At 34.8% G+C, this 23,904-nt stretch overlaps 1 long non-coding RNA gene and 1 pseudogene across 5 annotated transcripts; both read left to right on the forward strand.

The window, feature by feature from the left end:
* The first annotated feature begins 2,301 nt into the window (after nucleotides 1–2,301).
* On the forward strand, nucleotides 2,302–4,261 carry LOC113303526 (annotated as a pseudogene).
* A 14,508-nt stretch (nucleotides 4,262–18,769) lies between these two features.
* Nucleotides 18,770–23,314, forward strand: LOC113303752. Of its 5 annotated transcripts, none has more exons than XR_003337748.1 (12): nucleotides 18,770–18,996; nucleotides 19,097–19,227; nucleotides 19,356–19,517; nucleotides 19,612–19,687; nucleotides 19,784–19,874; nucleotides 19,955–20,010; nucleotides 20,095–20,151; nucleotides 20,348–20,397; nucleotides 20,479–20,516; nucleotides 20,606–21,610; nucleotides 22,688–22,769; nucleotides 22,956–23,314. It is a non-coding gene; the product is annotated as an uncharacterized LOC113303752 (long non-coding RNA). The 5 variants fall into 5 exon arrangements; XR_003337749.1 differs by having other exon boundaries at nucleotides 20,606–21,321; nucleotides 21,460–21,610; nucleotides 22,688–23,314; XR_003337747.1 differs by having other exon boundaries at nucleotides 20,606–20,895; nucleotides 21,038–21,610; nucleotides 22,688–23,314.
* Nucleotides 23,315–23,904: the final 590 nt, after the last annotated feature.

Raw genomic sequence — 23,904 nt, forward strand, 5'->3', positions numbered from 1 at the left:
GGAAGCTGGATTTGGAGAGGTATTTACCGAGGTTTGCAGATTGTTAAGAAACATTGTTGTTGGGATATAGCTAATGGCAAGGACATTAATATACGAAAAGATAGGTGGTTCCCGAGTCTAAGGAATTAGTACCTTCAACAAATTGGTCATCTGGAGTTGAGCATGTCTCTCAACTTATTGAGCAAGATACTAAAACTGGGATTTGAACATGATAAATGTTCTTTTCCCTGACGAGATTGTTGAGAAAATCTGTCAAATTAGAATCCCAATGATAGGAAAGGATAAAATTAGATGGACATGTACTAGAAATGGAAATTTCACAGTCAAGTCAGCTTAACATCTTATTAGATGAGTCCTCATCAGGGGTTATAAGTAATAGTAATAATTTCCCATGGAAGAGACTGTGGAACATGAGTTTACCTCCTAAGATTCTCCATCTTCTGTGGAGAATTTTTCAGGGCTGCATTCCTACGAGAGAGAAAATGGTTAAATATGTTCAAAAACATTGATGACAATTCTCTTATGTGTGGTAATTGCAAGGAAGATGTTCAACATCTATTTTTGCATTATTCAGTAGATCAGCGTATTTGGTTTGCTATGGATTCCGCTATTCTTGCCTCTGTAGGTAATTTGGATTTGGTCTCTTGGTTAACTAACATGTTTATAACTCATAATTTTCATGATGTGCAGCTACAGGTGAAGATCAGGTTTGTTAGTTGCATTCTGTGGCACATCTGGAAACTCAGATGTTCTATAATTTTTGATAACATTCAGTTCAGGCCAAGTAGTTTTATTCATGATTTAAAATTTTTTATATCTGTTGTTGAAGTAAACATTATACCTTCTCAGATTATCAGTGGAAGTAATTCTACACCTATGAAGTGGATGGCACATGTAGAATCTGCAGTCAAAATAAATTTTGATGTGTCTTTTATTAATAAAAGGTCACCAATAGGTATGGGACTAATAACTCGTAATTCTGCAGGTACATTCATTGCAGCAAAAGGGAGCTCATCGTCAGCAGTAGATGAGGAGCAAGGGGAGGCTATTGCAGGGTTGGAAGCACTGAAATGGGCTAAAGAGAGGAATATTGTTGTGCTGCATTTGGAAGGTGACACCATCAACTTAGTGGATGCTATTAATGGAATCACTCGAAGAATAAAATGGACGAAAAATAGTGTCATCCAAGAGTGTGTTAGTTTACTTAATTGTTTTAGTAGTTGGAAATGCTCTCATGTAAAAGGAGAAGCGAATAGAGTAGCGCATGATCTAGCAAAATATGCAAGATCTAACACAAGCTCAATTTGGAATTATTATCCTCCAGAGTTTATCATTAGCAAACGGGAGATGGACAATGTACACACCTGATTCCATTAATATAATTATTTTCCTATTAAAAGAAAAAAAATATATATAAATGCAGCGACACGACGACATATACCTGGTTTAATTGGGGCCATCAAAATTAAATGGAGGTCTGCACTATAGGACAAAAAAGGTCACCCCTACTTAATTTGGGTCATCCCTTATAATTTTTTTCTAAATGGCTGAAATGCCCCTAAATAATTAGTGATAATCTTAATTAATTAGTGATAATCTTATTTAATTAGAGTTTAATTCTTTTTTTTTCCAGATTTTTTATCTGCAATTTTTCGATTGATTATTTTTTTTGCCCAGATTTGTATGGAAAGTCGTCATGGTATAAAAAAATTCAGTGACGACCCTAAACAGTCGCTAATGTTTCGACTGTTTGAGTGACGACTCTAAACTGTCGAAGATTCATTAATGGCGGAAATGTACGACAGTTTTGAGTCGTCATAAACATAATCAATTCCCTGGTGACCATTTGAAAATCGTTATTGTTTTGATTATGTGTATGACGACTGTAAACAGTCGTTAATGTTTTAGAAGTGTCGTCACAGACAGTCGTTAGTCTCTAAGAAGAGTCGTTATCTTGGTCGTTAATGGCGGAAATGTACGACAGTTTAGAGTCGTCATGGTATTGGAATTTTTTCAGTGACGATTCTAAACCGTCGTTAATGTCTATCAAGGATACTTAATTAGGGTCGTTATTTGAAAAAAATGAATATTAACCAAAGGTAAAACAATATATTCACAATTAATATACCCCTGAAAATTTTGAGGTGCAAATAAAATGTCATGTCCCCAATTAAATTAGGATAGAATACCCTTTCTTCGTATCGTGTTGTGAGTACCGATACTTGTTTTTTTTTGCTGTACCTACCGATACGTTGCTGATGGGCCAACTATTTGTCTCCTCAAAGTAGTTCCTGACTCATCTTCCCCTGTCTCTATCTGAAGAACGAATCTAAAGAAAGAAAATGTCAGCAACAAAGATTCCGACTTAGTTCAGACCGATTCTCACTCATTTTACCAGCCAAATCATGTACTCATCAACCTCGGAAGAAGAAGAAGGAACGATGAATCTTCGCCAACCCAAACCATAGAAATCCTAATTGTTCAAGTCTCCTTATTAGTTATTCCAAATATTGAGACAAGGGTTTCGATTAAGCTTCCAAGAACAGTGGTTATTGCATAAAAATGATTCAGATAGAGAAATGGTTGTGTTGGTAATAATGATGAATTATTGTTGGTAAAACATCAGAAGTATCAGATTCATTTTTGCAGAAAAAAGGTGAGACTTTTGAAATGGAAGAAAAGAATGGAGATCTTGATGTGGGTTTGTTGGTTTTTCCACTTTTCTGTGGTGGGAATGAAGGAAGTTTTATCGAAGGCTGGACCTTTTTTTGTTTCAGATTTTCGGTTAATTTCTGCAGTGTTTATTATGTTGGTTGCATTTTCTAGGTTAAGAGGGAGACAACAACCTTCTGGTGTTATGGCATGGATTGCAATAGTTTTGTATGGACTTGTTGATGCTGCTTGTTTTCAGGTCAGAATTGGTACATTTCTCTATAGAAATTTATCGAGATGGTTAAATCCTTAATGAATCATTTCCAGTTTTTATGTTGAATTCAAGTACTTGCCTTTGAATTTGAGTGAATGATTTTCTAAAAAATTTGTTAGGGATTTCTTGCTGAAGGCAAAGGACATCCGCTGGTTTAGGCAGTGTATGTTTTCATTATCTCATTCTTTCTTTCTTCAGCCAAATTTTATTTGTGCGGATCATGAAAGTATGATAGTTAAGGAGATTCACATAATAGGAACTTACATTTCTAGTACACCACTACTGAATTCTGGCTTTATGGGAACCAATGACGGTTAGCTTAGTATGCGCTTTCTAGTTCTTCTTGTTTGCAACTTGAGTTCGGTGCAGACTTAGTAGGCTATATATGTTTGCCCTTGTTTTACTTGAGCGATAGTGACTTACTGTTGCCCTTCTCCGGGTTAAAATTACCCACATATTTGTGTATTCCTAAGATTTTTCTAGTGTAGTCCTACACAATCTAAATTCAGCTTGGATTGAATAGTTACAGGTAATCATTGATCTACAGCCTTTGACTGTGGTTGTTATACTTGCATTTTTGTTATTCGGTGAGTCCATTGGGGTGGTCGGAGCTGCAGGTCTTGTGCTTGGTGTTGTTGGACTTCTACTACTTGAGGTAAATATACCTTGAACAACTTCTATTGCTGTGGTTGAAGGTTTATGTATATTCCAGTTCCGTTGGTTTTTATGTTAATTATTTCCCTCTATCCTAGTGGGACTCACAAACTTCAACTGCTTAAATCATCCAAGGATGTTTAGCATGTTTATGCTATATATTTGGTATTGTAAACTTGTAGTGCCCTTTTCTTTTTCCGATTATCTGCATTTTCACATGAAGGTAGTAACTCTTCACTTTGGGGGAGTTGGGAATGGTGGATGCTTCTTGCTGCTCAAAGCATGGCAATGGGAACGGTCATGGTTCGCATAATGTGATTAATAAACCTACACTTCTAGTATAATATATGAGGATATTCAGATGACGTGTTTAATTAATTCTAGCAACACCAATACTGAATTCTGGCTTTATGGACCAGTGATGATTACCCCAGTATCCAGTTTCTAACTTATACTTTGTTCATAGCTTTCCTAGGTCCTGTAAGCTCAAGAAGTATTCATAGTTTAGTTTGCCCTTGGTTTACTTGAGAGTTACTCACTCACCGTTGACCTTCCTGGTGCCAAAATAACATAAATATTTGTGTATACCCAAAAATTCCCAGTGTAATCTTAGACAATCAAAATTTTGATTGAACTGAAAAATTACAGGTAATAATGAGTTACTCACTATTCTTGCATCCTTGTTATTCAGTGAGTCCATTGGGGTGGTGGGAGTTGCAGGTCTTGTGCTTGGTGGTGTTGGAATTTTAATTACTTGAGGTAGATATGTTTTAGCACCTTTTACTGCCGTTGTTGAAATTTTAATATTTCAGTCGAAATGGTATATATGTCTTTAAGCTCCTTCTATCATAGTGGGACTGACAAGCCTCAACTGGGAGGTTAATTAACTTGTTTACGCGATATACCTTGAATATTGTTGTAAACTTAAAATGCTTCTTTCTTTTTCCAGTTGTCTGGAGACAGGGAGTAACTCTTCACTTTGGGGGAGTGGGGAATGGTGGATGATTCTTAGTGCTCAAATCATTGCTGTAGGAACAGTCATTGTTCGCTGGGTGTCCAAATACTCTGGCCCTATCATGGCAACTAGAAGGGTATGTTTTATCAGCTTCAATCCAAGTTAGTTCAACTCCCTATTTTTCTCATTGCCCTGTGAAACCTGTTGCTTTGCTTGACCCAAGCCCTTGGTAGCTGGATCATTTTTTGTCATATTCTTATGATTACTATCATTAGTACCCAATACCAACAAAGAAGACATTGTTTGAGAATCTGAAGGAGTTCAAATGAGCGTGGAGAATGAAGGGACTGCGTGGAGAATGAAGGGACTCTGGCCCTATCATGAAGGGACTGCACTTTGTGTGCTTCTTTTTTCTTTTGGATGGATATTATTACATGAAACTAGTTGGAAGCCTAACAAGCTAAGCTCCAACGACATACTATTACATTAATTGAACAGGTTGTTGTGCTAATCTACCAGCGAGCCTCATGGGTAACCTAGCCAAGGAAACCGAAACGGCGGGAGGGGGGCTGAGATTGTGTCACAAGGAGGGCAAACTAACACTTTGTGAAGCATCACTTTGTGTTTTTGGTTCAAGGAGTCAAATGGTATTTAACAACTTTAAGCCAAGAAGCAGAGGTGTCAAGATGAAAATTTGCTTAGAAAGGTACTCTATTAGAGAGAGGTTGCTATTAAGAATTTAGAACTAGGCCTCCATTCGTATCTGATTTAGAATGGCCTGACAGGCATTACTTTAGATTTGCTCCTTTTGTTTGCAGTCTCCCTTGTATGAGCTGCCTTTTGTACTGATTTGGTAATGATTCTGTTTACTTGAATAATAAAATCATGAATTAGCAAAACAAAAGCAAAAAACGAAGAGGAAGAGAAAAAACACAGTGACGTGATGATTGTTGTAATTAAATTTATTTATTATAGAACTCAAGGATAACTGCTGGTTTAGAGTTTAAACCAGTAGAAAAAGTTGTAACTGAACAAACCTAGTGAACCAAATCCTTATTAAGAAACAAGGCCAAAACTTGTGTCTTGGGCAATTTGGTACAGCGGGCTTAGGATTGTGTAAGGCCATAGCTGCAAAACCTACTTGTGCATCGCATCTTGAACACAGAAGGCCAAATCTCATGACGTTTCCTTCTGCTTGTAGTATTTCTCCGACCTTAACACGGCCCTGGAAATATGGACTGTAAACCACATAGAAGTTCGGACGACCAAGTACATTAGTGGCTTTTGACCTTTTCACCAAATTGTGGTTATTAGCACACTTGATAAACTTGAAAATTTTATCTTTTGGTTCCTTCATAAGCTTAACCCACATCTTGCTATCTGCCTTAGTTTGATAATTCTTGCTATTGAGCTTTTTCAACAAAGTTTCTCGAACCGCCAGGCGTTTCTTGTGTTGGAAAACGATTAATAAATTTATTTTTTTTTAAAATTTTAATAAAAAATTATAATTTATTGTTTTATTTTGTGAATGAAACTTTGTAGTCCCGCATCGTGTAGTTTCCAATTTTTAGTAGTTTTAAGAAACTATATAAACCTTTTAGTCCCACATCGGGGAGTTTTTCTTCTTAAGTTGTATTTGTCACTATTTTTGTAAAATCTATGGGAAAGGGGTTGCTCTATATTTAGAGGGACCCCAAAGGGAAAAAAATATTTTATATTGTTGTCTCAAGCGTTCGAGATTTTCCTTTATGTTTTTTTCGGAGTTGCCAAGCTCAAGTTGAGCATCTACTACATATGCTAGTAGTAGGTGTATTAGGGTGTTTTATCCTGGAGATATCCGTCCTGTGAGGGCTATAGCATCACTCTTGAGTGTAGCCGGGCGCTAATGTCTTAAGGGAAACGTGTTGAACACGTGACTCACTCTGTTTTTCCAAAGTTTTGCCTTGTTGTTGTTGCGGAGATATAGGGAGCTCGTTCGTTTCGTCAATCGATCAATTCCATTATAAAGGAGATAAGTATCAATAACTTTTGCTTATTTTATTTTTTCTTTATTTTAATTATTGCACCCAACAATCTTAAGACATTAGTATTTGTAATAATAAAAAAATGGTTGGTTGGTTTGTGAATCATGGATGTTAATTGTGGAGTGAAAAACAAAAACGAATTTTTGGTCAGCTGTAGAGTTTCGAGTTTATCTCTTAACCTAGAAGGAATTTCGATGAACCCTTTTGACAAAAAGCAGTAGACATCCTGATAGTTACCCACGTAAAATTTCAGAAATTTTGGAGTTGTAAAAGTATTTTTTTGATATTTTACAAAACTGAGAAACGTTCCTGAAAAACTCTGACGGGCAGAATTTTGTTGTTAACTAAAGTAGTTTTTATGGGGTAACCATGAGTTTTTTGATATGGTGGTTTAAACAAAGTTTATAAATCTAGATATTATCTTCAAAACTCATATTTTATCTGAACTAAGGTTTGTGAGATATGGTGTATTAGGTGATTGGGAAATTACCGTGTCCGTGGTCAGAGTATAAACGAAGTTTGTGACATGAAATTGAAAAGGAACATGGCTACCAGACGCATGTGGATGAACACAAGTCTTCCAAAGCTGACAAAGGCGAGAACATCAAACACAACTCTAAGCATAGTCTTCATAATAAAGGTATGTTTCGTAAAACTGAATCCGACATTACTTTAATTAAGGGTGGTTGTTATGTTTTTAAAATTCCTGGCCATACGGCAGTAAAGTGTAGACAACATAAAACCTTAATAAGTATAAAGTTAATGCTAATTTAGTTGAAACAAAATGAACCATGATGTCGGAAGTTATTTTAATAACCAATGTGAGAGACTGGTGGGTGGACTCTGGATCCACTAAGTATGTTTTTTGAAACAAAGACCTGTTTACCTCTTATCAGATGATAAGGGATGTCGAGAAACTCTATATGAGTAACTCATCTGCGACAGAGGTTGCATAAAAGGGAAAGGTCGAGCATAAGTTCATATCTGTAATATTCTCACACTGAATGAAGTTTTCATGTTCCGAGCATATGAAATAATATTGTATCTTGTTCTCTTGAAGATGGTAAAAGATTGAAGATCTTAATTAAATGTGGAAAACTTGTTATAACTAAGGATATTGATTTTTTAGGCCACAGTTATAGGACTTAGGGTCTATATAAGTTTGAAGGAAAATATGATGAAGTGAACATAGTTGATTCTTGTGCTTTCTTTTGTGTGTCTTTGAATGTTTTGCATGGTAGACTTGGAACCGTAAAATTATAAGTCAATGCATAAACTGCCTAGCATAGGCTTCGTACCCAAATTTAGTTTGGATCTTGAACACAAAAGTGAAATGAATATGCTATAAAATCTTTTAGCACAAATGTTCATAGTAATTCTAATCCCTTATAATTATTCAGTTAGGCCTAGTTGACATGAGTTCAACCCAAAACCACTATGGTAAAAGATGGTTTATAACTTCCATAGATGATTGTACGAGGTACTATCTTGTATAATTGTTTAGGGATAAGGATGACGCCTTAGAAGCCTTAAGATGTATAAACTTGAAGTTGATAACCAATTATAAGCCTTGAACATATTAATCGTATCCTTAAGGAGATCATAATTACCATGTTGATTAGTTCAGGATTACCTGCGGTCTTGTGGGAGGAGGAAGTCCTCTTAACTAGTATATCCTGAATATAGTACCCTTAAGGATCAGATGAAACTCCATATGATTTATGGAAAGGTAAATGACCTTCTTATGAATATGTCAAAGTGTGGGGGTGTTTGACTAAGATTGTCATTCCTCTTCCTAGAAGAACTAGATAGAAACCAAAAATGGTGATTGTGTCTTCATATAAGGTATGCTGAGTATACTTCTACATATAGATTTTTGGTTGTGTGTTCTGATTTTTCATACTTTTGGTGTGATTTTTCTGACTTTGTTGTGAATACTATTACATAATCTAGGGATGCTGAGTTCTTTGAACATGTTTATTCTTAAACCTGTACCTCATTAGAGATGTGTTGTTGATCCCCTAGATTTATTTTCAAATAGTCAGAACTTATCTTAAAGGAAGATGAAGTTACGGTTGAGCCTAAGAGAAGTAAAAAGAAAAAAGAAAAAATTAGACTTGAGACTTCTTATGAAGCCGACTTCATAACATGCCTAGCTTAGTCTAAGCCCCGTACTTGTAAAGAATCCTTGATATCTACTGAAACCACATTCTGGTAAGAAGCTTCATTTAGTGAAATGGACTCAGTCCATCGGAACCTGACTTGGGAGGTTTATAGTTTACCTCCAGAGAGTAATACCATGAGATGTAAATGAGTCTTTAAGAGGAAACATTAGGTATATGGAACTGTAGAAAAATATTAGGCTAAGTTGGTAGCTAAAGGCTATAAACTAAAAGAAGGTGTATATTTCCTTGATTCTTATTCACATGTGACGAGATTTACTTACGTTGAGATGCTAATTGTTATTGCTGTCATAAACAAATTAGAGATACATCCGATGGATGTTAAGACAGCTTTTCTAAAATCGTGAATTAGATGAAGAAATTTACATAGACCAACCTGAGGACTTTGTAGTGAGGTTATGATGAAAAAGTTTGTAAGTTGAACAAATTTTTTTATGGTTTATAAAATAAGCACGTAAACAGTGACATGGAAAATTTGATCATGTGATAATATGTAGTGGATTTAAGTTAATGAATCTGACAAGTCTATTACAAGTAACTTGTTAAGGATGCCTGTGTGATTGTATGCTTGTATGTTGATGATATGCTTATACTTGATACAAACATAGATGTGATTAATTCCACTAAAAACATGCGCTGAATGAGAACGTTGACTTGAAAGACTTAGGCCCTATTGATGTAATCTTAGGGATAAGGATTAGAAAATAATCTAACATATGTAGTCTTAGTCATTCTCCTTATTTTGAATTTGTGTTTAAGAGATACAATCAGTGTGATTGTAAGCCTTCTTGTACTCCGTACGATTATTCTTGTAGACTCAAGAAAAAAGGGTAATGGAGTATCTTAACTTGAATACTCAAGAGTTATAGGATGTCTGATGAATTTAATGAACTGTAAGAGTCCAGACATTGCCTATATTGTGAGTAAGTAGATATAATTATAGTCCGGAGCAATACATTCAGATGCACTGAGTAGAGTATTATGGTACCTAAAATACTTTATTACCTTTTATTTGATTTATCAAAGGTATCTTGCTGTCCTTGAGGGACTTTGTGATGTAAACTGGATAGTTGACTCAGAGGAGTCTAAGTCTACGAGTGGATATGTTTCACTCTAGCATCAGGGTTTGTTTTTGGAAGATTTACAAACAAACATATATTGCTCAATTCATTATGGAATCTGAGAGTATTGAGTTAGATAAAGCACGAGAGGGGGCCGAGTGCCTAAAATGTTTTTTAGAAGACATTCCTCTCTGGCATAGGCCTGTGCCAGCTATATCTATACATTGTGTTAGCCAAGATATAATAGCTAAAGCTGAAAATAACTAATCTCAATCGGCGTTATTTCCATTGATTGGATAAAGTCCAAGAAGAATATCGCGCAATCTTTGACGAAAGGTTTATCCCAAGAGATAGTTAGAAATGCATCGAGGGGGAAGGGGCTTAAGCTCATAAATTAAACTTGCCATGAAGGATACTCAACCTTGCTGACTGGAGATCTCAAGATCAAGGTTTCGAATGAGACAACTAATTTGTGGTGGGTAAAGGTAAACACTATCAGAGAATTTTATACTCTGTCCCTGTCCTATGGTGTAGACGTGATAGTGTGACTGCATGTGAAGGATGACTTTTAAGAAGTCTTAATGAGTTATATAGTTTCAATTTAAGATTGAAGTGGGGTGTAGCAGTAACACTCTTTATGGAAACTCACCTATCTGAATGAGGAAGTGGGCCGCTTCCTATGAGAATATGAGCTTTGATTCTCTAGAGCATTCTGAGAAACAAGATATGTCCAGGGCCAAATTGGACAAAACGACACGAGCTTGGCAGCAATCTTGGAGATATCACCCGTGGTTGTTATCACGAATTACATCAAATGCTAGCAGTTCAAGACATAGTTCACTGTCTCTAGCAAGTAATTCCGGTAATATCCCACTAAGCAAAGGTTCAAGACCTCATGGACACCTCTGCCTAAAATGGTATTTCCTGCGTTTTTTATGTGATTTTCGTTTTGATGGTTTTGGTATTACTGGAACTTAGGACCTAAATGTCACTAAGGGTTCACTAGTTCATGCTTTTTCACTTTGGTGAAAGATACCTATAGTCTCACCATGTGAGAACTAAAGATGAAAGCTCTCAATACTATTATGATTTATGCAATCCATAGTATGACCCTGGGGTCAACACACTTTTGTGTGAGGGAAAGGACGTAGAAATGACTAGTATGATTTCAACACTTGCACGATCAGTCTGTTTGGATCGTGAGGTTGGGATGTTGATTTACCAAGATCTATTTGTGTTTTCATGTTTTATTGAGTTTTCATTCATGTGGGGGATTGTTGGAAAACGATTAATAAAAAAATAATTTTTTAAAATTTTAATAAAAAATTATAATTTATTGTTTTATTTTGTGAATGAAACTTTTTAGTCTCACATCGTGGAGTTTTCAATTTTTAGTAGTTTTAAGAAACTATATAAACCTTTTAGTCCCACACCGGGGAGTTTTTCTTCTTAAGTTGTATTTGTCAATTATATAAACAAATTCACTATTTTTGTAAAATCTATGGGAAAGTGGTTGCTCTATATTTAGAGGGACCCCAAGGGAAAAAATATTTTATATTGTTGTCTCAAGCATTCGAGATTTTCCTTTATGGTTTTTTCGGAGTTGCCAAGCTCAAGTTGAGCATCTACTACATATGCTAGTAGTAGGTGTATTAAGGTGTTTTATCCTGGAGATATCCGTCTCACTCTATTTTTCCAAAATTTTGCCTTTTTGTTGTTGCTGAGATATAGGGAGCTCGTTCGTTTCGTCAATCGATCAATTCCATTATAAAGGAGATAAGTATCAATAACTTTTGCTTATTTGATTTTTTCTTTATTTTAATTATTGCACCCAACATCTTGGTACGGCTCAATTTTCCTCCAACAGCTGTTGCCTTTCCCTTACCAACCTGTTTGTTAGCTGAAAGTAGAAAGTAAAAACAAGACATGTTTTCAGTTCACCAAAAAATATACTTAAACCCAGGATAGGATAACAAAAGGGAATTTGTATCCAAATATCTAAATTAACTTAATTAACCTAATTCAGAAAAAGAAAATGAAGAAAAAACTGAGTACCTGAAGCAAGTTGCATCGCCGCCATAGAGAAATAATTGCTTCCATGATCAGACACGGTGACCGGCGACAATAGAGCACTAACATCAAAAATTTCAAATACAACAGTGTGAATGGATCGATACAATTGTTTTTTATTTTGAGAATTCAGAAGGTATCTTTTTTTTATTTTTTGAAGGATTTTCAGTATTATCACAACTACGGAGATTTTGATCGTTGAAATACCTGCCATCATTGATATTCCAAACACTTGCTTTTACTGTTTCGCCGTGATTTTCAGAATCACTTCTTGGAAATTTGATTAGGGCACCTGGTAAATCAAAAAAAGAAAACTCATCAGATTTAATTCACTAAAAGAAGGCTTAAAATCTAAGAAAAAAAATTGAAAAGGGGACATTCAATCAGATTATACCAGTTGCTGAACTGTGGAGTTTAATACAAGGAAAGAACACTTGTTCAGGGCCAGGCAACACAGAAACTCCATTTTGTACCAGAAAACACCGACTAGACACCTCAGTCAAAGTATCCTTCTCGATCCTGTTGAACTCAAACTCACAGAGATTAAATCAAAGAAAATTCGGTATATAGATTTAAAACAATTGAAATCGATGGACCAATCTAATCATTTCTCACAAGAAATTAGAAGTTCTATTCAGGAAGTATGTTCCAATCAATTAAAAAATAAACTATTTCCGTCGATCACTTCCACGGTGAAATCTAACTAAAACCTTCAAAGCAAAGATGATTCTAAAATTCATCAAACTAGATCTATTATATATTATGAACACTAAAGAATCAGTGTTAACCAATCATCTGAGTAAATCTATATATAGTAAATTATGATACATGTTCAAAAATTACAATCACAAATTCAAAATCCGAGTTTATCAACTAACTAGTTTTTCAACGCTGAAATACCTGAAAATTTCAGTGATAGTCCAACTTTCTTTTACAGTGTCACAGTGATTTACCGAATCGAAAAATGTGATAACTCCACCTGATAAACCAAAAAAAGAAAACAATCAATTCAGAAATTATTTTTGAAAATAAAGAGAAACTAATCAGATTATACCAGATGAGAGTTGAATCCAGGGAAACAACACATTTTCAGTAGACAAAGAAATTCCAAGCGAACAAACAAATTTCCAATCTTCATTTTTCTCCATAATCACAGTGAGCAAACACCGAGTAGATCCAAGACTAGCATTACTACGCATCTCCTCAACAGTCCTGTTGAAATTTGGCTGTAAGTGAACTCGAAAATTTCATAGCAATCACAAACGAGAACTATTTAATAACATGAAAACTACAGTGAAATTCAAATTTAGAACCTCAAACTCACGGAGATCAATCAATGAAAACTTGAAACAAAGATTTAAAACAACCAAAATCAATGGACCGATCTAACCATTACTTAACATCACTCACAAGAAATTATAAGTTTTGTTCAGAAAACATGTTCTAATCGATTCAATAATAAACTATTTCCGTCGATTACTGCCGCTTTGAAATCTAACAAAAAACTTCGAAGCAGAGAGGCAGTAAGAATCATCAAACAAAATGCAAACTATGAACACTCTATAATCAATGTTAACAAATCATATGACTAAATCTGTAGTAAATTATGATAATACAACAATTACAATCACAAAATTCAAAATTCAAAATAGAAGTTCATCGGAGATTTTGAACTTGTTGAATTACCGATAAACTTACGACGATCAAAACCTATTCTGAAACTTCTTTTACTTTTTGTAAAAAAAATTAAGTCATTACAATCATTTTCATTCAGATCTAACAATAAGGTTAGTTTACCAGATCATTTCATCGACTGAAGTCGATCGGTGAGAAGAAACGGAAGAAACAGAGGGAAGAGATCTGAATTGATTCATGAACTTCAAAAAACCTTTATTGCCAGAGAAAATATCTCCGCTCTCCATATTGCTCTATTTTTTTCTGTTTTTGAAATGATTTTCAAAATTCAAATGAAAAAACGGAGTGAAATACTTTTCCTGTGAGACTGGTTATTTAAAGGCGGGAAAACGAAACACGATTTTGTTTTTCCAATAAAGGCTACTGATTCCGTACTAAAGTAAAGGGTAAAATGGTAAGTATGAGTTTTAACTTACTGTTAACTAAATTAACTCGAGAACCTTCCACTCAAGTCATGCAACAAACATGAGTGTTATCTTTGATAGATGAGTGTTTCTTGATCGAGCGCTTTCATGTCTAGGGCTAACTTAGTTTAGATAGATCGCTGATTACAGAATAACATCATGGGCTAATATCCGTGTAACATAGTGTCTCTTTTTAATTCCCACAGATTGTTATATGCTTGCTAGACACAAATATATATACGTGGGGCAACCAATTGCTGTGCATCTTGGCTAAGATATGTTGTGCCAACAAGCACGCACACGTGAGCTACTGGAAACATTGGTCTTGTGGATGGGATTATAGCCGTGGCAGGACAACAAAATGAAGAGAACTTCGTATCTCTCTTTGAGTGTTTTCGTTTTAGTTAAAAAGAAGCTACGTACCGGCAGAGTCTGTACTTTTTCCCTAGATAAAATTGTTACTTTGCATTACACGTAGAAGGTAAAAACATTACGTGAAATTCCCAGTGATTTCTCCGGTCAAAATTTTGGGGCGACAGACTCTGGTATAGTTGCGAGTTTTATGAAAAGTGTTTTTTTTTTGTTGGGCCGTGGTGTCCTTCGTTGTGGTGTGTTGTTGAAACACAAAAGTGAAAACTACAGGGAGACACATTCTCTCAGATTTTTCCACTGTCAAACCCACGGACAGAAAAGTTCAGGCACGCACCCATTTTTCCGTCAAAAATTCGTAGCAGAACCATAATTTATGAAATTCTGCTTCTCAGTTTTTAAAAGGCCAAACTACCCTTTTCTTCGAGCGACGAACAGAGAGAAGCGAGAAGAAAACAATGGTGAACTCCGATTCTTCGTTTTTAACATTTGGATTTTTCCCTTTGTCAAATCTTTTCCCAAATCCTTTTCTGAATAATCTTCTCAATAAAACTAGGGTTTCTGTTTCAAAATCTGCGGTTTAAATCTGGGGATTTTGGGTTTCTGTTGTCTTTGATTATTCGAGAAGTAAAAAGAAATTAAAATTGAAGTTGAAAAGGGTAAGAAGTGTGTTGCAGTATTTCGATATCAACTGAATTGAAAATTTTCATACCTTATTTGTCTCCATGTTTTTGATCTCAATCGGAAATTTATGATTAGATTTGAATTAAAGATGTTATGCATAATGTCTTATGCATAACATCAGTTTTGTTTAGATGCATAAAACATTATGCATTATTTTGTTTTAGCTGCATAATGTCTTATGCATTACTTTTTCACTTTTCTGGTTATGCATCAGTTTTGTTTAGATGCATAAGACATTATGCATTATTTTGTTTTAGCTGCATAATGTCTTATGCATTACTTTTTCACTTTTCTGGTTATGCATCAGTTTTTTTTAGATGCATAATACATTATGCATTATTTTTGTTTTAGCTGCATAATGTCTTATGCATTACTTTTTTTCACTTTTCTGGTTATGCATCAGTTTTTTTTAGATGCATAAGACATTATGCATTATTTTGTTTTAGCTGCATAATGTCTTATGCATTACTTTTCTCACTTTTCTGGTTATACATCAGTTTTTTTTTAGATGCATAAGACATTATGCATTATTTTGTTTTAGCTGCATATTGTCTTATGCATTACTTTTTTCACTTTTCTGATTTATGGATTTTTATGCACATGCATAATGTCTTCTGCATCATTTTGTTTAGTGCATAAGACATTATGCCATTATTATTTCTGCATAAAACATTATGCATTATTTTTGTTTTAGCTGCATAATGTCTTATGCATTACTTTTCTCACTTTTCTGGTTATGCATAAGTTTTTTTTAGATGCATAAGACATTATGCATTATTTTGTTTTAGCTGCATATTGTCTTATGCATTACTTTTTTCACTTTTCTGATTTATGGATTTTTATGCACGTGCATAATGTCTTCTGCATCATTTTGTTTAGTGCATAAGACATTATGCCATTATTATTTCTGCATAAAACATTATGCATTATTTTTGTTTTAGCTGCATAATGTCTTATGCATTACTTTTTTCATTTTTCTGGTTATGCATCAGTTTTGTTTAGATGCATAAGACATTATGCATTATTTCGTTTTAGCTGCATAATGTCTTATGCATTACTTTTTTTTCACTTTTCTAGTTATGCATCAGTTTTTTTTAGATGCATAAGACATTATGCATTATTTTGTTTTAGCTGCATAATGTCTTATGCATTACTTTTTCACTTTTTCTGGTTATGCATCAGTTTTTTAGATGCATAAGACATTATGCATTATTTTGTTTTAGCTGCATATTGTCTTATGCATTACTTTTTTCACTTTTCTGATTTATGGATTTTTATGCATGTGCATAATGTCTTCTGCATCATTTTGTTTAGTGCATAAGACAATATAAGGGAAAATTTAGCTGCATAACTTTTTTTCTTTTTCTTCTACTTGATTTTTTGTTCTTCGTCTGTTTCATCCATTTTTGTTGAAATGTATTCTAGGGTTTAGTAAAAAATGATTTACTTCTTTGAATCATCGATTTTAAATGATTTATTTCTTTAAATGATGGAGAAAAAATCTTTGCAGATCCGTTACAGAGATTAATGGAGGAATAGGGAAAGAAACCGGCGGAGAAGAAAAAAAATTATGCCCAAAAACGATGAAGGGTAATAGAGTCTTTCAGTACGTTTTAAATATTTTTAAATAACTATGGGTGCGACTGTATCAGAAATTAATTGTGGGCCTGGCGGTAAGTTTGTTTTTTTTTGGGCCTGCGCCTAAGTTCCCCAACACAAAATTGGTTAAAAAGACCAAAATCAATAATTCCTGGATGAAAGGGACATTTAGATTTTGATACTGTTTAAATGGACAAAAATGTAAAAATAGTCGGGATGTAAACAGTTTCATCCTACCCATTTTTAAATACTTTTTCTTATTTTCAATTTACATCAGGATGCATCCAGTTTCATGCTTCCTATTTTTTAAGTTTAAATCAGGATGAATCCAATTTCATCCTTACTATTTTTTTGATGTCCATTTCACCCATAATAATTTTTACTCGTCCATTTGACCATGTTTTAAAAATATTTGGACAAATGATCCATTTTTCGGAAATAAAATGAGTAAATGTTGGTAAACTATAACACATAAAGTGTTGTGCACGAATGTATTGTAGATTCTATTTGACAAATTATCACGTTGAAGGGCTCTCCATGTGACTAATGACAATAATAGACTTTGTTTCATTTAATTTAAATGGTATTATCCTTAAATAGTATCTAATCCGGAAAATGGGTCATTTGTCCAAATATTTTTAAAACATGATTCTAATGGATGAGTAAAATTTATTACAGGTGAAATAGACAAAAAAAGATAGCAAGGATGAAACTGGATTCATCCTTGCTTAAACTTAAAAAATAGCGATGATGAAACTGGATGCATCCTGATGTAAATTAAAAATAAGAAAAAGTATTTGAAAATGGGTAGGAAGAAACTGTTTACATCCTGGCTATTTTAACATTTTTGTCCATTTAAACAATATCAAAACCTAGATGTTTTTTTCACCCAGAAATTATTGATTTTGGTCTTTTTAACCAAGTTTGTGTATCTAATAATGGTAAAGTACATTCCAATTCTTATTTATTTAATTCATTAATATGTCCGCAAGAGATTCCATCTTGTGGCAGTGCAACCGTATGAAGCATGCACAAGATTATTTAATGGCTGTACCCATCATTGGGCTTAATCAGTGCCTTGGACCTAGACATTTTAGAGCTGCACTTTGCTATCGTCTTGGTATCCCATTGTTTCTTGAGAATGGCTTGTGCCCAAGTTGTAATAAAACCATGGACATCTTTGGTGATCATGCACTTCATTGTGCTAAGGATATAGGCCCCAAGTTTCGACATGATATTGTTCGTGATGTAGTCGTCGACATTTGCTTCAAAGCTAGTGTTCCTGCTCGTAAGGAAGTTTCTTTGGGATTTCTGACGAATGATGACAAAGAGCTGAAACCTGCTGATATTCTTGTGCTTAACTGGGAAGACGGAAAGGATGTTTGTATGGATGTCACTGGTGTTTCGCCCTTCGCAGGTGATGGAATTCGCTCTTTCGTCCCAGGGAAAGCTATATCTAATGCGGTTTCACGTAAACACTCTAAATACTTGGACAAGTGTATTTCACATGGCCATGGATTGAGTGTTTTGGCTTTCTCTACTCTAGGAGAGTTGGGTGAGGATACTTTGTGTTTTTTCAAGCGCCTGAAGAATTGTTTAGTTAGTAACGACGCTAGTAGTGGTTTTGGTAGCTTTATTTTTCATAGATTAGGCGTTGCTATTCAAAAAGGTGTTGGAGCCCAGCTTGTTGCTAGGTTACCAACCAAAAGCTTTGTATAATGATTAATTACAAACTGTAAATTAGTGATTTTTTTTTTTAGTTTTATATTTATTCTAAAATTATATTCCCAATCTTTTCTATTTCATTTTTTTTAATTTTTATTATTATTTTAGCACTACACCAAATTCAGGAATTAGTAACTAGAAGTCGCAACAACTTAGTCCCTGTTGCGAATTTTGAGTTGCGAATTTCAGTTGCAAATATTCAACAGTTCACACGAGTTACAAAACTCGCAACTGTTTTAAACTGTTACGATTCGCAACTAAATTGGGTTGTACGCGTGCGACTCGTGAGTGTGGCTGCACACACATTTAAGCTGACTCGATTTCAGCCCATTCAGATGTCAAACTGACTCGGGTTTAGCCTATTATTATCATCGAACTCTATTCTATATCTCATTCTCATCTCTCTTTCTCTCTCGTTCTCATATCTCATTCTCTTCTATCTCTCATTCGCTTCTGTCATGTCTGAAATTCATAGGTTTCAGAGATCTCAAATTTCAGATAAGCCGACCTATTTATTTTTCGCCTTAGGGTTTCGAGGTTTACATACAAAAGTTGTTTTAGGGTTCAGTCTCTCTTATATCGTCTCCAAAAACTCTCAAGAGCAGCAACACAGAGAAGAAGAAAGGCCCTAAACTTCTCATTTCCTTGTAAGTATAATAAAGTGTCTCGCTTGATTTCATCCCTATGTTTGATTTTTGATTCTGGCTTTGATTGAATCTGATTTGTGTGAAATCCCTAAATTTTTAGGGTTTTTGATTTGAGAGATCGTGAAGAGGAATGACGCTTTCCTCGTCAAAGAGTTTGGAAATAGAAATCAAATGGTTCAGTTCAGAAAGAACCTAATAATCTATACAAGGTTAACACCTTCAAACACTTTGGTAAGAAAAACAACAGCTGGTCTTGTACTGTTGAGTTCTGATTTGGGTTTTATTTCGATTCCGTTGTTTAGATTTTAGGGTTTTTGCTAATGATTTGTTGATGTTGGTGGTAATTTGGTGTATTATAGGGTTAGCTACTGCAAAGTCTATTTCAGTTCAAGCTGGAAAAGATTCAGGTGTTGTTTTGGTTACTATCAAGACTAACAAACAGAAGTACCATTCAGCTTTGGTGCACAAAACTGTCACGGAGCTAGGAAACATACCTCTTCTTGTTGTATATTGAAATTCAGGTTTAATAATCATAATTCCTCAACATATTTTTAGCAATTATAGTCAAATAATTTGATTTCATTTACTAATTCTGGTCGATTTTGTGGTGTAAAGGAAAATCTGTCTGAAAGAGTATTAGAGCTTCTTGCGTTGCCCGTGGATGATGTTCCGTGGCTGCTCCTTGATATTGGTAAGTTCATGTTTGATACTTAAATTTGTGATTTTATTAGTTGACGGCTGAAGTTTGGAATTAGTTTTTGATTGTTTACTTTGTGTTTTGTTTTAGGCTGTGGCACTAGACTAAGCGGAGAAACATCATCTGAGAGTGGACACCAATGGATTGGTTTACACATATCTGATTCAATGCTAGTGAAACAGTTAGTTTTATTTTTGTGTTAATTTGATTTGCTTGTGCTAGATCTTCATTTGATTAATCTAAATCTCGTTTTGATAATAGATGTTGCGCTGGAGCGGGAAGTAGATGGTGATCTTTTGCTAAGCGATATGGGTCAGGTAATTCTTCTTGTTCCTTTCCTCTTTCTATCAACGTTTATTAACTATTTGATGTTATAAACATTTGTCACTTTTTGGTTTCAGGACTTGGGTTTCATAGATGGAGTTATTAATGGTGATATTAGCATCTCAGGGGTGCAGGTTGGAATTCTTTTAACCTCTTATCTGAAATGGGCCTTGTTTTTGGATCATTTTTATACTCTAAAGCTTAGTTGCTTGGTTCAGAATTAGTACAATATAGCATGTATTTTGGTGCATGCATGAGTTGGACAATTGTCATTTTTCGAATACTTTACTCACTGACTTTAATCTGTACTGGCTGTCGCTAATCAAACAGTGGCTTTTCTATACGGACAGTTCCTCTCATAATCCAAGACTGAGATTGAAGTATGTCTTGGTTCTTTCTAACATTTTAGTAAGTTTATCTTTCATGTAGACCTGTATTGAAATGGCACAATTTCATTGCAGGGCATTCTTTGGATCACTATATCGGTGTTTACCCTGAAGTATGTCTTAATGCTTATATATCGTTAGTTTACTTTGAGATTGTGTGAGCTTGTGTGTCTTAATTATAAAGGTTTAAATTACCCTGCAGGTGATCCTCTTCGAACACCAAGTACATAGCCTATACCTCCTCCGATGCTAAATATGTAGGAGGTGATTCCCGTATTGCGGCTGCTTCACCGGTGTATATAAATCTTTTAATACTTTCATATACTGGACGCTGGGAATTCGTTTCGTATTGCCCTTCAATTGGTTAAGGTTCTTTTTGACCAGTTCTTTATTTTCGTTATATGACGACTGGTAACTCATGTTGCCCTTGCAATTGAAGTTCCTTGGGGTTAGCTTAACAAGAAGGATGCCATGGCTGCTACTGTACTTCAGGTTCCGCATTTTGTCTTGGGACTTTCACACTATTACTGATTAACTGAAAATAATATTTCTTTTTGGCTTAGTTATACATTTGCCTCACATGTATCTCGTTGCTTTATCCTTTAAAGATCTTAATCTGCTCATCTTTCTACAGTTTTTAACGGGAGGAGGCGGATCCTTTTCAGCTGGTGTCCCGGGAAAGGGATGCACTCACGGCTGTGTAACTCTAAATTTGTGTTTCCTTATATGTTTCTGGTGTATCATAGTTTCTCTGAAGCATTATCAGTCTGTTGTCGTTTATTAATTAATGATGGCCAATTTTTTTACATGGATTCTGATGTAACTAGTTCTGAATAGAGTATCACCAGATTCAGTCATTTTCTGCATTCAGCAGCATCTATACTTGACACTGGCCTATTTGGAATTCATGCATCTACTGTGAGCGTTGTACCATTTATGACTCTACTACATATTTTAGCATAACCAAAAATAAGTTTTGCAGACACGGTTGTATAATCCAATGACTATTTAAATATTCTATAATCTTTCCACTAACAAAACATTATTAATTTCTAGTCCAAGGTATCAAACGTAGAAAGATGCATCGGCAAAAAACTTCTCAGAACATGGGACATACTTGCTGAGAGGTGTCTATTACAAGAATATGAAATGGCAAGCAGCAATCAAGGTGGACAAGAAACAAATCCACAGCCCATTTGTTTGACAGGTATTTAACTCTTGTTCCCCATTGATTCAAACTAGTAGTAATGTTGCGGTACTTCCATCACATCGTGTAATAATATGTTTTTTTTATCTCTTAGTCATTTAATTTGCATCAATGCATTCTAAGATTATTTATAATTTGAGGTTTCTATATGGCCTACAATCATAACCGTCCACATTTCTGAATTATGAACCTGTGATCAAAGAATACGAAATATTAGCTTAGTATGCTTCTGGATAACTGCTTGGTAGTCTCTTAAATTTAGCGGTAGTTACTGTTTTTTGAATAAGTAATTTGGATTCTTACTATGGATAATGCAGGAATGAGAAATGCACATATAGTTCAAGTTAGAAAATATTCGGTTGTTAACCCTCTAATTGCAAACTACGAGCCAAAATATAAGTTCTGAAAACATTCTAGAATAGTTCATGTTTTGGACAGTTAGTGTAGCTGTTTTGTAATTGAAAGTTACTAGAACTCTAGGAGATATGTTTTAGTGGCTTGATAAAATTTTAAGAAAAAAGAACTAAGGCGCTACACTTGGACCGAGTTCTTGTCCATGACTCGCAGTATAATCGAATAGTTAGAACTTATCTGTCGTCTGAATTTATATGCCTACTAATCTTCTTGATGAAATGTGTTCAGGAATATAGGGAGTGTCAGCTCTGCATCCCTGCACCACTGTCTACTAGGGTGGCGCATTACGACCTGCTGAACTTAATGAACTTTTTTCAACTCCACTAGAAAGGAGATATTTTAAAACTAGCTATTTTTTATTTTTTTACCGCATTGTTATGATTTCACAACATGTATTAGATGCTACACATTTCTGCAAAACCGTCATTTCTCTGAACTGGCTAGCAGCCTCGGATCATTTGTTGCTTGCAAGTGCATTATCAACAGTCTTACTAAATTTTCATAACTGTGCATGTGTATATGAACAAAAGAAAGAAGCAAACAGAACAATTTAATTGAAATATATTTTATGAATCAATCTTTATTTCACTGCGCTTCTGAGAATATTTTTATTGTGCTCACTCTCATATGAAACCTAATATTACTTATATTTTGGAATTACAGTCCTTGGAGTAAAGCTCCACATAAGGAATCTGCAGAGAAGACTGCATTAGGAGAGTAATCCTTTGATGGATTCTTGGCACAGGTATGTGCATTCACTACTTTCGCTTTGTTTGCTTTCTCAAAGAATTAAAAGATTTTCATTTGCTGGAGTTTATTCTTTTATTCCTTTTAAGTTTTTCAAGTGTGCTTTCCCTGCCGTGTCAGTTTGGAATTTCACTTCTTTAAATGCAATAAATCTGAATGCAATGGACCCTTATGACATTGTTAGATCCGGTTAAAAGTGTAGCCAATTTGGTTTACATCGGATACCAAGGAAACATTGCCTTTGTCCTGCATATAACCAGACGAAGAAGGTTAGATCGCAAGAAGCAACAATCAGATAGAAATGTTTTCCAGTACTTCATCTTTGGACCTAAAAGGTGTTGGGAAGTCATCATTTATCAACTCTTTACTTGTTGAAGTTATTGATAAAATAAACTTGTAGAGTGATGTCAAACCTTGTAGAATCATACTGAATAAGATCTTTTGATACCACACACAAAATTTGTATGTCCTTAGAACTTTTGTAACGTGGTTCTTAATTTTTGTGTATATGGAGTTGATCATTGAATGACATGGTGGATTAAATTCTAGAACAAATATTTTTTTGATAGTTTTGTTGGATTAAAAACTTGATTTTGACTGGCTTTGATAGTCAGGGAAACTTGGTTTTGTTACAGGGGAGTGTAATTGAGACCTGGTTTTGGCCGGTCAAAACCACTATTTTATTGATGTTGCAAACATTTCGCAACTGCAGCTTCTGTTGCGAACTCCTAATTTCGCAACTGTTATTAACTGTTGCGACCCCTAATTTCGCAACCGTTAAAAACTGGTGTGACAATTTTAGGTTGCAACTGTTGCGACCGAAAATTCGCAACTGCTTTAGAATCGTTGCGAAAGTTTGCAAAACCGACGTTCGTATAAGATTGAAACTGTTGCAACCCCGCTTTGCAACTGAGCTCTGCCGTTACAAATCGCTAAAAATGGTGTAGTGTAGTTTCTAATGGCCAGGCTTCCGGTCAACTTCTTGTAAACTCTATTTTTATTTATTACTCCCTTCGTCCCGGTTTACTTGACAAAAATATTAAAGAATTAAAATTATCTTTACGTGGATCATCAATTATCCCCGATTCCTTGTTTAATATAGTAGTTTTTACATCCTAGTTTTTGGTTTCTTC

This window comes from Papaver somniferum, chromosome 8, assembly GCF_003573695.1.
Source record: "Papaver somniferum cultivar HN1 chromosome 8, ASM357369v1, whole genome shotgun sequence".
Taxonomy (NCBI): domain Eukaryota; kingdom Viridiplantae; phylum Streptophyta; class Magnoliopsida; order Ranunculales; family Papaveraceae; genus Papaver; species Papaver somniferum.